Consider the following 12,743-nt stretch of genomic DNA (forward strand, 5'->3'; position numbering starts at 1 on the left):
CAAGAAAAGCTTTTGTGGACTGTGCAGTAATCAGTATTAAGGGCCTTTAAAATGGTGGAAGTCAATGACACTGGCACATTGTCCAGATACATTGTTGTTGATGATGCGAACTGATATTGCTGTGAGAGACCAATTTCAACTCAAAGCTCTTTCATCTGTGGTGATCACAACATTTTTCACGTATTGTTCTTCAGAACTGTGTAAGTTGATACACGCCTGATATTTCATTGTAGCTGTGGATTTTTTTTCTGCTCTTTCCCCCAGCACAGCTGTAAAGTGGCTTAATGGCTTGGAAAACCATGGAGTGCTTTAGTCCATTAATGGAGCCTCTTCTGGCACCATTTTACATGGTTTATATGTATTATGAAGTTGGCATCAATGAAGAAAGCATCTCGCTGCATGAAGATACTGATCATGAGAACCATTGTGTCCCAATTGGAGTTTAAATCTTAAGAGAGTGACTATTTAAAAAGAAAAAAAAGCAAAAACAGAAAGCTACCAAATCAGATTTTTTTTTTTTTTCTAGGAGGGCACTGTACTACTTCATGCCCAGTTAAAACCATCAGGGAGATTTCGAATCATTTAATGTTAAATTTGAGATTAGATGCTTCAGTGTGTGGAACTGCAGGGGAAATAATCATGTCTTTGTCTCCTAGCTTTTAAATAGTTATTTTTGACTAATTTTGGATGACTAGTTTCATCTCAGAAATGAGGTCTTTCAACTTTTAGTCGCCATTAGTGTGTAGTTCTTAATGGTCTCCACTGCTCTATAGCCTGTTGATTCAACTTGCAGTCAAAATGTGGATTTAATACTGATGTAGGGAACATCTGTGCTTCACCCAAAGTTGCCCCATGGAGGAAGAAAACACTAACTGGAGTCTCTGGCTCTGATTGCTTTCCTCTTGCCCTCAGGGTGTCCAGCTGCTGAAAGACAAGTACTTATTAGTTTCACCACTACATGAAGCAGATTTGAAGACAGTTGATTTTTTGGGCACCTTTCTGACTGGAATACCAACTGGAAGGGCTTACAAAAGGTGGCATTCAAAATGAATTGCATCTGATGCAGATTTCAACCTTGATGTTGTCCTAAAGCATATTTGATTTGAAACACTATTACTTTTAAACTAAGTCAGAGCTTGTTTGGTGCAGTGTTTTTTGTTAGATACCATAATAGGGTAGGAAAAACAGACAGTTTTCAAGCATTGGAAACCTTCCTTATGTCTCAAATGCAGCAACAAACTTGGCTAAATACAGATGTTGTCACATGTTAAATTTATTGGTCAGTTGCAGAAATGTTTGATACCCTTAAGAAAAAAAAAGTAAATTCAAGTATACTTTTCCAGTCTTCATATTTCTATTTTGCTTAAAATAAATAGAAAACCTTTTCATTTTTCTTTTCTCTATGCTCTTTCAGGAAAGAAGTTTGGATTTTTTTCATCGTTTTCCTTTCCTTTGCAGTCTCCATCCTTTTTTTTTTTTTTTTTTTTTCCCTGGTTTTTGGATGAACTCTTCCAGATCTCTGATTCTGGATAAGTTACAGAAGGGAACAAAGGAAAATTGAAACTCTCTAAAGTGGTTGAGCTAGTTTCATTTTTCGTTCTGCTGTTACAACTTTTCCAAACCAAACTGAAATTTTGGATATCATTCACTTATTCAACCAAAGTAACAAAAAGAAAAAATGGGAGAAAGTGGACAGGGAACAAAAACAACTCCATCACCTGCAAACAACATGTAAACAGTAGAAAAAACCAACTTATTAATCTTTGAACGTTTCAAGTAGAAAACATCTGAGTTTTTACTTTTTTTGTGTAGAAGTGCTTCCATTTTTTCAGCTACTCTGCGAAATCTGAAGACCTCGGTCATTTTCATCACCAGTGTTGCTGCATTTCTACTTGTCTTGGATCTTGCTTTTACAAGATGCTATCGCTGCTATGCTGTGTCTCTTCTGAATTAACTGGGCTTCTCAGCTGCATACTTTAAGTCTACACGAGTCAAACGTTCATTGGACTCATCAGTCATCAGCCCCATATATCACTAATGCCAACTATGGTACTAAGATGACTCATGTCCTAATTATTTTGAATAACAAGTGTGCTCTTGTGATAGGACAGTATGATTTTGCTTGCTACAGAATGGATCAGCAGAAAGTGGCCGCATAATGCAGGCTTGCAGAATGATCAGGAAAATGCATGTTGGTACAAAATTGTTCACTTTTCCTTATTTTCATAAGGATTTTTTTCCCAGTAGCTCCACTAAAAGCTGCTCCCCCTTCCCTCTCTAGATAATAGGTTCTTCAGGTACTTGAAACTTTAAACCTGATAATAACATACAGTTTTAAATTACTTTTATGCAATTGAATTATTTCAGGTGTGATGTGCAATGAAAACTAAGTAGGCAAAAAAATCCACCAAAGAAGTTTTTTGATTATAATTTCCTTTTTGATCACCCAAACGTATAATTCAGTAGAACCTCAATTTACTACTTTGTGCCCATTTTCTATACCTGTTCATAAACACAAGGAAAAGAAATCTGAGGTGGACTTGATGAGGTAACCATCATATAAAAAAAACTTTTTTTTAAAACAAACAAACAAACAAACAAAAAAAAAAAAAAAAAAAAAACATGGGGGGGAATATTTGGACTACAGAATAGAGTAGTTCAGTTGGAAGGGGCCTAGAAAGATCATCGCTACTTAATCACTTCAGGGCTAACTGATAGTTAAAACATTATTAGTGCTATGCTGTAAATCACAGTGACTGGAGTGGGGACGTCCTGTTCAGAGCATAGCTTATGATGATGAGTGATATGAAATGCTTTGGACTGCAACTGCTTTTGCTATCCTGGTTTAACACCTCAGTGACTCAACACCCTGAGAATTTGCCAAGAAATAGGTGGTGCTGATCTCTGCTCTCCTCTGGTCAGTCTCATACAAATATCCAAGCTAGCTACTTTAAAGTATTTCTGTGCTGTTCATTCAAGGCTTCATATTTACAGCATTGAACATGGAAGGTGTAGCAGAAATGCAAGTCATGGCCTGAAGCAGTGATTGAGCACCTGGTGGGAAGGCAGGGCCAACCCAGGGGAGCTCAGGTGCATGCAGTGGAGCCAGGATCCACCCCTTCCCAGCCCTCACTTAAGGGCTGGCAGTGGAGGTGAGGGGACCATGCTGGAGATCCCTGCATAACTGAGGCCTTCTAAAGGTAAACAGTTTTTCTTTGTTTCTGTGCCCGCAGTTGTCGCATTTGGGCTTGTTCTGATTTGCTGCAGCCTAGGGTTGTGCCACTCCACTGTTATTGCTGTACTTTCCATCACACTATAGTATTACAGTGGTACAGAAGGCTGCCTCTCACCTGTGATTTTCAGATGTTATAAAAATGGCTGTTACAACAGCCTCTATGAAATTCATTGGCCACGAACACCGCGCAGTTGTTGCCTCCACCTCTAGAAGTTCTTGTAGCTATGTGTTAATAGGTGCTTGGTTGCAGTTTTGTAACTGTTTGGTTTCCCTAGTACTTGAAGAGCAGATGCGCAAAGTTCTTCTGAATTGGGTTATTTGGAAGTTTTATTTTTTGAGATGTGAAGTTGTCCGGTCTATCCATGTTTTAGGTGGGTGACAATGAAATTTCTGGCAAACAAAGCCTGAAGACCTCATCAGTAGAAAAGCTGTTTCTGAGACAGAGTTGCATTTCTAAGCTTAAATGGAAAAAAAGAAGGTAAAACGTAGAGGAGCACGTGGACCACACAAATGCAAACAGCTAGCTGATCTTTGGCCTGATCCAAGCAAATGTTGAAATCATTGAAAATATGCCAGCTGACTTCTGTGGGATTTACAGCAGGTTCTAAGTTGGCAACTGTCCTTTCTTGCAAACAAATCTTCACTACTTTTACATTTTAGACTTCTAGGTAATCAAGTTGCCGAAACAGAAATGTCTTTGGTGTGAATGTGTTTCTCTGTTTCTTTTCTCTGCAACTAATAATGTTGCCACAGAAATTGCTTCCAAAAAAATTCAAAGGCCAGTATTTAGATAAGCAATATCAAAATGCTTCAGCATTAAGCTGTGATAAGTATTTCCTCCTGTTTGTTGTAAGAAAGAAGGTTTTACACAAGCCATGTAGTCTTAACTTTCACCAAGTTAAATAAAGGCTTAGTAAAGGATTTTGTGCCCTTTTAACCCCCAATAACCAGAGTGCATCCTGTGTGACCATTCATTACGTATGAAGTGGCTGTAATTTATACCAAATGGGGTAGGTGAATTCAAACAGAAAGATACCGTCCATGATAAAAAGATAACACTTCTCCGTAACAGATGCTTCATTTTATGATGGAAATGGGGAAGCTGAATGCTGCAGGTGCTGGGCTGACACTAGGCCTGTGGAGAATCATTAGAGCCTCCTCAGAGATCTAGGTTTACTCTGTGTTTAATCAGCCACAGTCAGAAGAAATGGCTTCATTTCAGCTTGATGAGAGCCAGATTACAAAAGGAAGATAGATGGCCAATAAGGTTCATCACTATAAGCATATTGTCTTAATTTGAAGAAACAAGCTGGCATTCTGTGCTGAGGAAAAGTGAAGTGCAATATGGCTAGTATCAAAAACTAGTTATTTCAAGTCTCTGCTCCCCACAGTGGAAAGTATTCTGGCTGTACTTCGACTGAAATATTAAATAAGAATTACATATGCTACAAATGACTGCATTTACTCATGAGATACCTCTGCTTTGAGTTCCAAAATGCTGAAACCTATCAACGTAGATTTGGTTCGGCCACTTATGTGCATCCACAAGTATTGTAAATATTTTTGTACGTTTGTACAAATACACAAGTGGAAGGGTTTGCGTTGACTATCGATGAAAAATTCTCTGAGCATAATATGAACATGCACTGTCTAAAAGGGTCACAGTGTAACCATCTATCATGACTTCCCATGACAGCCAAGGGGACAATGAGGCTGTCAGCTGGGGGCTTGCTGTGACAGAGGATGAGACTTTGAAATAAATAAAATTACAAATTTAGGGACCTGGACAAGGGAAACTGTTCACACAAAAGACAAAACTAGAGATGTCTGCTTCCTGCATGAAATGCATGATTCCTTGTTATTGCTTAGTGCTATTCCTTAGTGCTGGCTTTTGCCTCTTGTGCATAGGCTGACTTTTTGTATAAGCTTCAGTGCTCTCTAGAAGAAAGAACTCTCCTTCAAACGAAGAGAGCTCTCAGGATGAGAGTATTGGGGCTTAACATGCTGATAGCAACGATATAATTATTACTGTTTATTTTACAGTAGAATCCGGGTGGTTTTATTGCAGTTGGAACCTTTTAGTATCAGGCAATCTACAAATAGATGCAACAGTGATTTTTTTTTTTTTTCATCCTGTTTTGAATTGTGAATCCTTAGGATTTTTCTTTTCAGTGGTAAATTTGAACACCCTAGCAATAGGTTCACTTTTCTGAATTCTCACAGATGTCTTAAAGGAAGTCCTGTGCCCTGGGGCTCCCAGACCACTTGGGCAGAGCTTGGGGAACAAAACTGCAGAGAATTTTAATCGTAGTCAGAGGAAGCCAGGGGCTACATTTGAGTTAAACAGAATGGTAGTAAGTGAATCCGTGTCTCGAAAGAAGTGGTGGGATAAGTACTTGATCCACAAAACCTTGGAAATCAGTATTTTCAGTACCTTGCTGGGTTTTGGATCAGGCTCCAAGGAGTAAGAAAGCAGGAGACATTATATGAGAAGAACATGGAAAGCTGAAAGCATTAAAAGGATGTGTTAGCAAATGCTATCATGTGTACAATTTTGTAATTGTAATGAACATTGTAATGATTTTCTACGGGTGGAAGAATGAGAGTGTGGTGGATTGTTTTGATGGGTGAAACTATGGTTAATTTATGGAGTTTGGGAAGCTTTGAGAATAATACTGCCTGAGGGAGAAGTGGATAGTCAGGTTTAACTCAGGACAAAAATGAACGAGAGGAGGGAATGGCTATGGGTGGCTCGACTTGAAAATGCCTTTGGGTTAAAACAAGAATTTTGTGCCTCGGTGCAGTGGAAGAAGAGGAGGAACTGATAAATAATGTGAAACATAAGCATGATACAGCCAGAAAAGCTGGCCTTTAAGTTGGTCTTGAATGGCATTTTTAAGGAAGTCCCAGAGGACATTGTGCTTTGTTTAAGGCAAGCTACAGCCTGGTGTAGTCACCGTGGCAGAGGAAATGGGGAAAAAGACAAGCAGAGTACTCAGAAAAGGGCCTGAATGAGCACTCTCAGATAAATAACATGCTATGCAGGGTAGCAGATTGCTCTTGGTTTTGTCCTGGCACCAAGAAGACTGCTGGAGTTTTTGGTCTTTCTTACGTGAGCTTCTATGAAAAAAGCTCATTTTTCCCCATCTTTCTTTGTTCTAACTTTACCCATCTTTGTATGTTAGGATGAAAGTGAAACAACTCCTACTGATTTTACAGGTCTGAAGGGAATTAGGAATTTGACTCATCAAATTATCTCTACTCCCACACTATTCTTTTTCCCGAAACACTGGAGAAACACACACTTCATCCCTTACACACTTTCTGATGTCTATTTGGAACAAAAGCAGAAAAGCAAGCGGCCACTTTCAAACAGTTCAGGCTACGCACATCTGTGTTTCTGCTGTACCTGCTGCCCAGCTAGCCCAAGACAGCTTGAGCTGCTGCCTTATTTTATGGCTGTACTGACACAATCCTGCAGTGAACCATGCGACCCCTGAAGTGTTTAGAAAGGTGCATTTGTGTAGGGGAGACTTTTTTTTTTCTCTGGAATAAATCAAAGATTCCTAGATAATCTTGCACAAGCACGTTATTGACCAGTACCTTTCCATAGGCAAGGAAGGCTGTATTTTTCAGAAAATGATACACTAAAGCATTCACAAAGTGGAGACTTAAGAAGCTTAACAATTGCTAGAAATATTATCATCAGCTATCACGGTAACATTATCCAGCCATTCCCACCCACAGATACACATGCATGCACACTGGATCTCATCTTAGAAGCCTTGCAAATAACGCACTGTAGGTGTGTGGTCCTCAAAGTGTTTAAATGTTTGAGGATGAAGTGAGCAGGAACATCTTGCATGCACCAGCTGAAAGAGGGCTGGGAGAAGCAGGGGGTGGATTTCCCTGGACAGATGATAGTTTTCTATCCTTCTATGTGCTGCCAAACTACCTCAGCTGGGGGGTGGGGAGGGTGTGTGTAAACTTTTTTTTGTCTCTGGAGAGCAGTTTTTCTGGTGTTTTTGGAATGCATCAAATGCAGTACAATTAAACAGGAAACAAAAAAAATTCCCAGGGCTCTTCATCCACCTCCTTTTCTCTGTCAAGATATTGCTTAATTTAAATGCTGCCAAAGTTAATAATGAAAGACAGCATCCTCCAGTGTGTCAAAGCACAGTGCCCAAGCAGAAAAGCATGAGTGTCTTTCACGCTCCTACCTTTACTAAATTCAACCCTGAAAAGAACAGGAGTTTAAATGGGCAAAAACAAGTGACCTGAACAGAGCAGAATTGTCTAAGAGCTCAACGCCTTAGCCAAGAATGCGATGGTGCCTACATGATAAGGTTATAAGTGCCATCATGTTTGTTAGCCCAGGTGTATGTCACCCACAGATGGCCCATAAAAATGAGCTGCCTCCTAACAGTGCCTGCCCCTTACCAGAACCAATGGAAAATTGACTGAGTACAGCTCAGGATTTGTGAATGTAACCACAGGGTTTTTGGGGAGGAAGAAAGGAAACTGGTTCTCGTTGAGGACCTGGGAGGTTTTGGATTGAGGGAGGTGACAGTGGTGAGAGCAGCCTATGTTTTCTTCCCCCTCCTCCCCGTGCCCACAAACGTGTGATGAGCAGATAAGCAGTGCCACAGGTGGTTTCTTTCCTAAATGCAACCTTTTTCGTTTTCTAAAAATAATGTGCATGTGAATCGAAAGGGGAAAAGAAAGTAATGCCCAAAGTTAGAGAGCAGCTTATTAATTAGTTTGAGGCACTCTCAGTACTCCTGCAGATGGAAGGAGTGAAAGCATAAGAGATTGAAGTGACGTTCTTGCCATTGCTGGGCCTGGGGAGCATCACTGGTGTGTGCAGTCCCTTTTCACCTGTGCTGTCCTCTCTTGGTGTCATGACTCTAAAGCAGAGCTTGGGTCTGCTAGAAGTCACTTTAACTGTTAACCGCCTTGTCCTTGTGTTCCTGGTACCAGTATGTGCAGCAAGGGGAGCCTGGAGGTGGTAACTGAGCCCACTTCAACAGCTCTAGGAAGGACCTGTGGCAGTGCCTGTTCTACTGGAATGTTTTGGTTCTGGGAAAGGTTATTGTCTCTTCTAGTTATGGCTGTAATCTCTGCTCTTCTCTCTGTGGAAGATACTTATGCTTTCAAAAATAAAAAAGCAGGAAAATATCCTCAAGTATACCTAATTTGTTAATAAAAACAGGCAGGTTGCATCTTCTTGTGCAGCAGCACCAAGAACAGGTTAAACTTCCCTTTTTAATGCACTCGGTGTTCTTATGCTGAGGATGGTCCGAATTCCATCTGGCTGTAACCTCTCTCCCCTAAGCACCTCCTACTGTTGTTTGTCAGCTGCATGTTTTGGACAGTAAGTAGTTTTTTTGTTTTGATAAGAGTATAGCCTGTAGAACAGTAAGGGAGGAGGGAAAGACTTTTGACTTCTGGAGCTAATTATTCAAATAAGATTAAATCATGCATAGCTTCTAGAAAGCAGTGAACGGGCATGCCTTGTTCAGTCACCCAAAGGCCACTTACCTGCTTTCCTGGTGTTTGTCCCTTCATTTCTTTGCTAGGTACAGGGAAGAAAAAAGGCTGATAATTTATGACTCCTATTAATACAGGAGGCTGGATGCGATGACAATATGTCAATAATTATTTCTGCCAAGACCTTAATGATATGGTGTGGGTCTCTGTAGGATGACTCATTTTACCAGAAGACAGATATGCGTGACCTGAGTTTTATGACAGATGTCAAATATATCGAAATGTGGTGTGAGGAAGAGTGTCTTATTGGCAAAGTAATGAGAGGCTGGAGGAAAGATTAATGTTAAGGCTGAATGGTGAGGTCCATTTCACATTCTCCTTTTTTGATAAGTGATACTGGGGTTATCTTCTATCTTGTGTGGGCCAAAAGTTGGAGAAATTTGGGAGAGAAGTGACAATAACCAGTGTGACATCTTAAATTTGATGAAGTGATCAAAAAATCAAAAATACTTTAAAGGGGAGGGAATTGCTGGAGGGCTTTGATAAACACGATGGTGCTGGGGGAACAGCCAGTTAACCAGACAGTCTGGCTTAAATCTTTCAAGGTGAGTGCTGTTGTGAAAACTTAAGTGGGTCTTATTTTCAGCAGGTGCTAAGCCTCCCAGCTCCTGAAAATCAAGCCTTCGTGTTTCACACTGCCTGCCTCAGCATGGAGATCAGCTGCTGCCTCAGGAGGAGCAAACTGAGCAGCTTCTTGTCCTCCAGTGCTGAAACAGCCAGGGCCTCTTGCTAGACTTGGTCCTTGTGCTGCTGGGATGCTGTTCCTGGTACACAGCCCTGGGGTCTCAGATGGTCCAACCACCTCTATCTAGCAAAAGAAATGGGTCGTCAGTGGGCTGATGGTTGGACCTAAATGACATTAGTGGTTTCTTCCAACCTGAATGATTCTATCAATTATCAAATGCTGTGCACAAAGTTCAGGCCTACGTGAAAGATCACTTCTTTCAAATGGAAAAATCTACAGATTTATCCTCCTTCCATTCCTTGCTTCTGCTAGGGAGATGGGGAGGAGATACCTCCATGGGTAGCAAAGGAGAAGGCCCAGTGGCAGCAGGGAGGATATCAAGGCTAAGTGCACTTTGCTAATGCCCAAAGGAGGGAACAGTCTGTTCCCCAAAACTGCAGCGTTACACAGGAAGCCAGCTTTTAGAGAAAGGCTTTGTTGCAATGTGCAAATATTTTTCCTGGTTTGTGTAAGAAAGCCGCTTTTGATTGACACGGGTGCTTTGAAGTAATAACAAGGTCAAACCTGACAAAAAAATTATATACTTTGAGTAATTGGACTGTATTTTTAGCCCTCATTTTGTGATCTGTGTCATATATATATATATATATGTATGTATGTGTGGCTCATTTCCCTGTTCACCAGAGACACTTTTGCCATATCCAGGTTTGCTACCTAGAGGAGAAGCACACAGGCACTTGGTGAGCTAGAGGCATCTCTTGACTTCTTTCAGCACAAAAAAGCTTTGTGGAGTTCTTGCCTCATCTTTTTCTTGGAAAGGTCACGATTATAATTTCACCACAAATAGGACAATTTTCTTTCATTCAGCTTTAATAATGGCACAAATTTAACTATATTGTGCTAGCAGGCACTGATATATTAATTAAAATATAGTCTAATTATTTACCCTAGTTAGTTCATACAAATCTCAGTAGTGTAATCAGCGGACTCCCTTAAGGATTTTTGCTATCGTCAGCTGTAGAAGTGGTTTGTCTTTTATACTCTGCTCAAGAAAAGAGTTGGTTTAGGGTTTTTCTTCCCAGCCACTAGCTCTGTGGCTGCCATGGTGCGGGTTCAAGTGCGGGGATCGTGCAGCCACAGCCACACTGGGCAGTGCTAATGGGTAGGGTAAGCCTCCTTTCTGATTTTTTGGTAAATCTGTGCCTGTCATTCGAGGCACGATCGACTGAGAGTTAATTGAACTTACAGTGATCTCTATGTCCAAAGCACTGCATGAATGTTAACCTTTCATACATGAGGATAACAGCAGCTATTGTATGAATTGAATGGGCGAACTGTGGCAGTGGGGTGAGGTGATTCTTTCAAGCCTCAACTTTGAGGATATTCTTGACTTTGTGCTGATTTCTCTATGGTACGTTTGGCCACACATAGCCAGAATGGTTTCTGAGAAGTGGTGCTCTGATGTTCTTCAGTGCGAACAGATGTGGAACGATGTTTACACAGGAAAAATATTCAGCTTATTTCTTAAGAAAGGAAAGGAATGCCTCCTGGCAGAACTGAGATGGAGTGCTGAGCGATAGGCATCTGAGCCTTTATTAAAAGGACAAGTGAAGCTGATGTCTGGGCTGCAACACAGCTTGGGATGCCCAGCTTGTATATACTTAAGGCTTATTTGCTGCCAGGTGTTCATTTTAAACACAGGCAGTATCAAAGTTGCAGATGGCTTTGTTGAAAATGAGGGAAAAAAACATTGAAATCAAAGAGGTGGATGAGATGAGGCTGGGGAGGACTGAGACCGACCTGCAACTTGTGACTCTGTGAAACTCAGTAGCACCTTTTTCCCTTTGGAATTCAGCCACCAGTCCTCAAGAATGGGGTGAAAAAAAAAAAAAAAAAAAAAAAAAAAAAAAAAAGCACCTTAGGTTTTATTTGTTTATTTGAAAATAAACGATACTCCACCTTCTCACCTACACTTTTTCTTGTGCTCGAGAAGATCAAGCAGGTGTTAAGCAGACAAAGCTGCGTCATTTAAGCTACTGGGGGTAGACAGCAATGCAACTCCATGCAATTCCTCATCCATGCCTTTGGTATGTGTTCAAAGGTGCATTTTCCTGCTGTTATAAAGAGGGTGATCCTCTGTGGGGTATGGAGCACTGAACCTGAGTTTCTGTTGGCTGTGTGAGCAGTGTGGGTAGCACCTGTAAACCAAATTCTCTGCAGGAGTTCTGTCCCTCCTTAATTATACACTTCCTGCAATCAGTCCCTAGAAAGATCAAACAGGAATTAGTATACAGGCTGAAGAGTCAGGCTTCTCCAGTGAGATACTGGCAGACTACCTAAAAACCTGTCTTAAACAGCAGCCTTTAGAGCTCCTGGTAGCACAGCCTGAATTTCTTTGAGCACATTTTCATCACAATATATCCAAGATAGCGTTTATTACATTTCTTATCCCTGTTCTACTTCTGTTTAACCATGTGTGAACCAAGCTAACGCAATTAGACACCTTGTTTTTCGCCAGTCATTTCTCTTTGCAGTCTTCCATAAAGTGCTTCGAATGAATTTTAATATGTTGATGGTACTTACTGAAGGGATTCATATTCATAATAAATACCCCTTAGAAATAATCTTCAGCAAATCCCTTTGACAGAGGAGTCAGGGCTGCTAACGACAATAACTACTACAAAATGCAATTTGGTCAATTACTTTAATTAAATTTCATTCTGTAATGTCTTCTCATTTATATAGTAAACTAATAGGGGAAGAGTACATCATCCTTATTTGCCTCTGCTTAAATGTCCAAAACTGTTTCCTTACGTTTTGTTTTAACATTTGCAGCTCTCCCAGCCTCACGGAACATTTGAGATAATTATGGGTTTTACAAATAAAGCTTATTCTTCACCAAGAAAGGTTGAGACTTTCTTTTGAATATGCCTTCATAGAATAAAAGCCTTCACTTCGCAGATCCTAATCTGGTATTTACAGACTGGCTGAGTTTGGATGGTGCCAGCATTCCGGCATAAATGGTAGAAGTGTCTAGATTTCATCGAATGCTTTTTTTAATTGTATTGTTTGAAATTGGAGTAAAAAGGAACACGGCTGTCTAGAGACCTTGGTAGCATACAGGTTATAATGAACTCATGAGAAATAACAGCGGCAGTCTTTTTAATGTGCTTTTTTTGCACTGAACAAGGAATTTTACACTGTGGGCGACGTTCTCAGCTGGAGTAAATTGCCGAGTCTCTGGTTCCTCACTGTATGACAGTAGTTCTGAGC

At 40.5% G+C, this 12,743-nt stretch overlaps 1 long non-coding RNA gene across 5 annotated transcripts in view; it reads left to right on the forward strand.

The window, feature by feature from the left end:
- Positions 1-2,935: 2,935 nt before the first annotated feature.
- Positions 2,936-12,743, forward strand: part of LOC128075335 (uncharacterized) — a 367,001-nt gene continuing 357,193 nt past the window's right edge. For all 5 annotated transcript variants that reach the window (XR_008203768.1, XR_008203769.1, XR_008203767.1 and 2 more), the window contains exon 1: positions 2,936-3,200. This is a non-coding gene — a long non-coding RNA (uncharacterized LOC128075335). The remainder of the gene's footprint in view (positions 3,201-12,743) is intronic.

Source organism: Tympanuchus pallidicinctus, unplaced genomic scaffold (assembly GCF_026119805.1).
Source record: "Tympanuchus pallidicinctus isolate F22 unplaced genomic scaffold, pur_lepc_1.0 scaffold12, whole genome shotgun sequence".
NCBI lineage: Eukaryota > Metazoa > Chordata > Aves > Galliformes > Phasianidae > Tympanuchus > Tympanuchus pallidicinctus.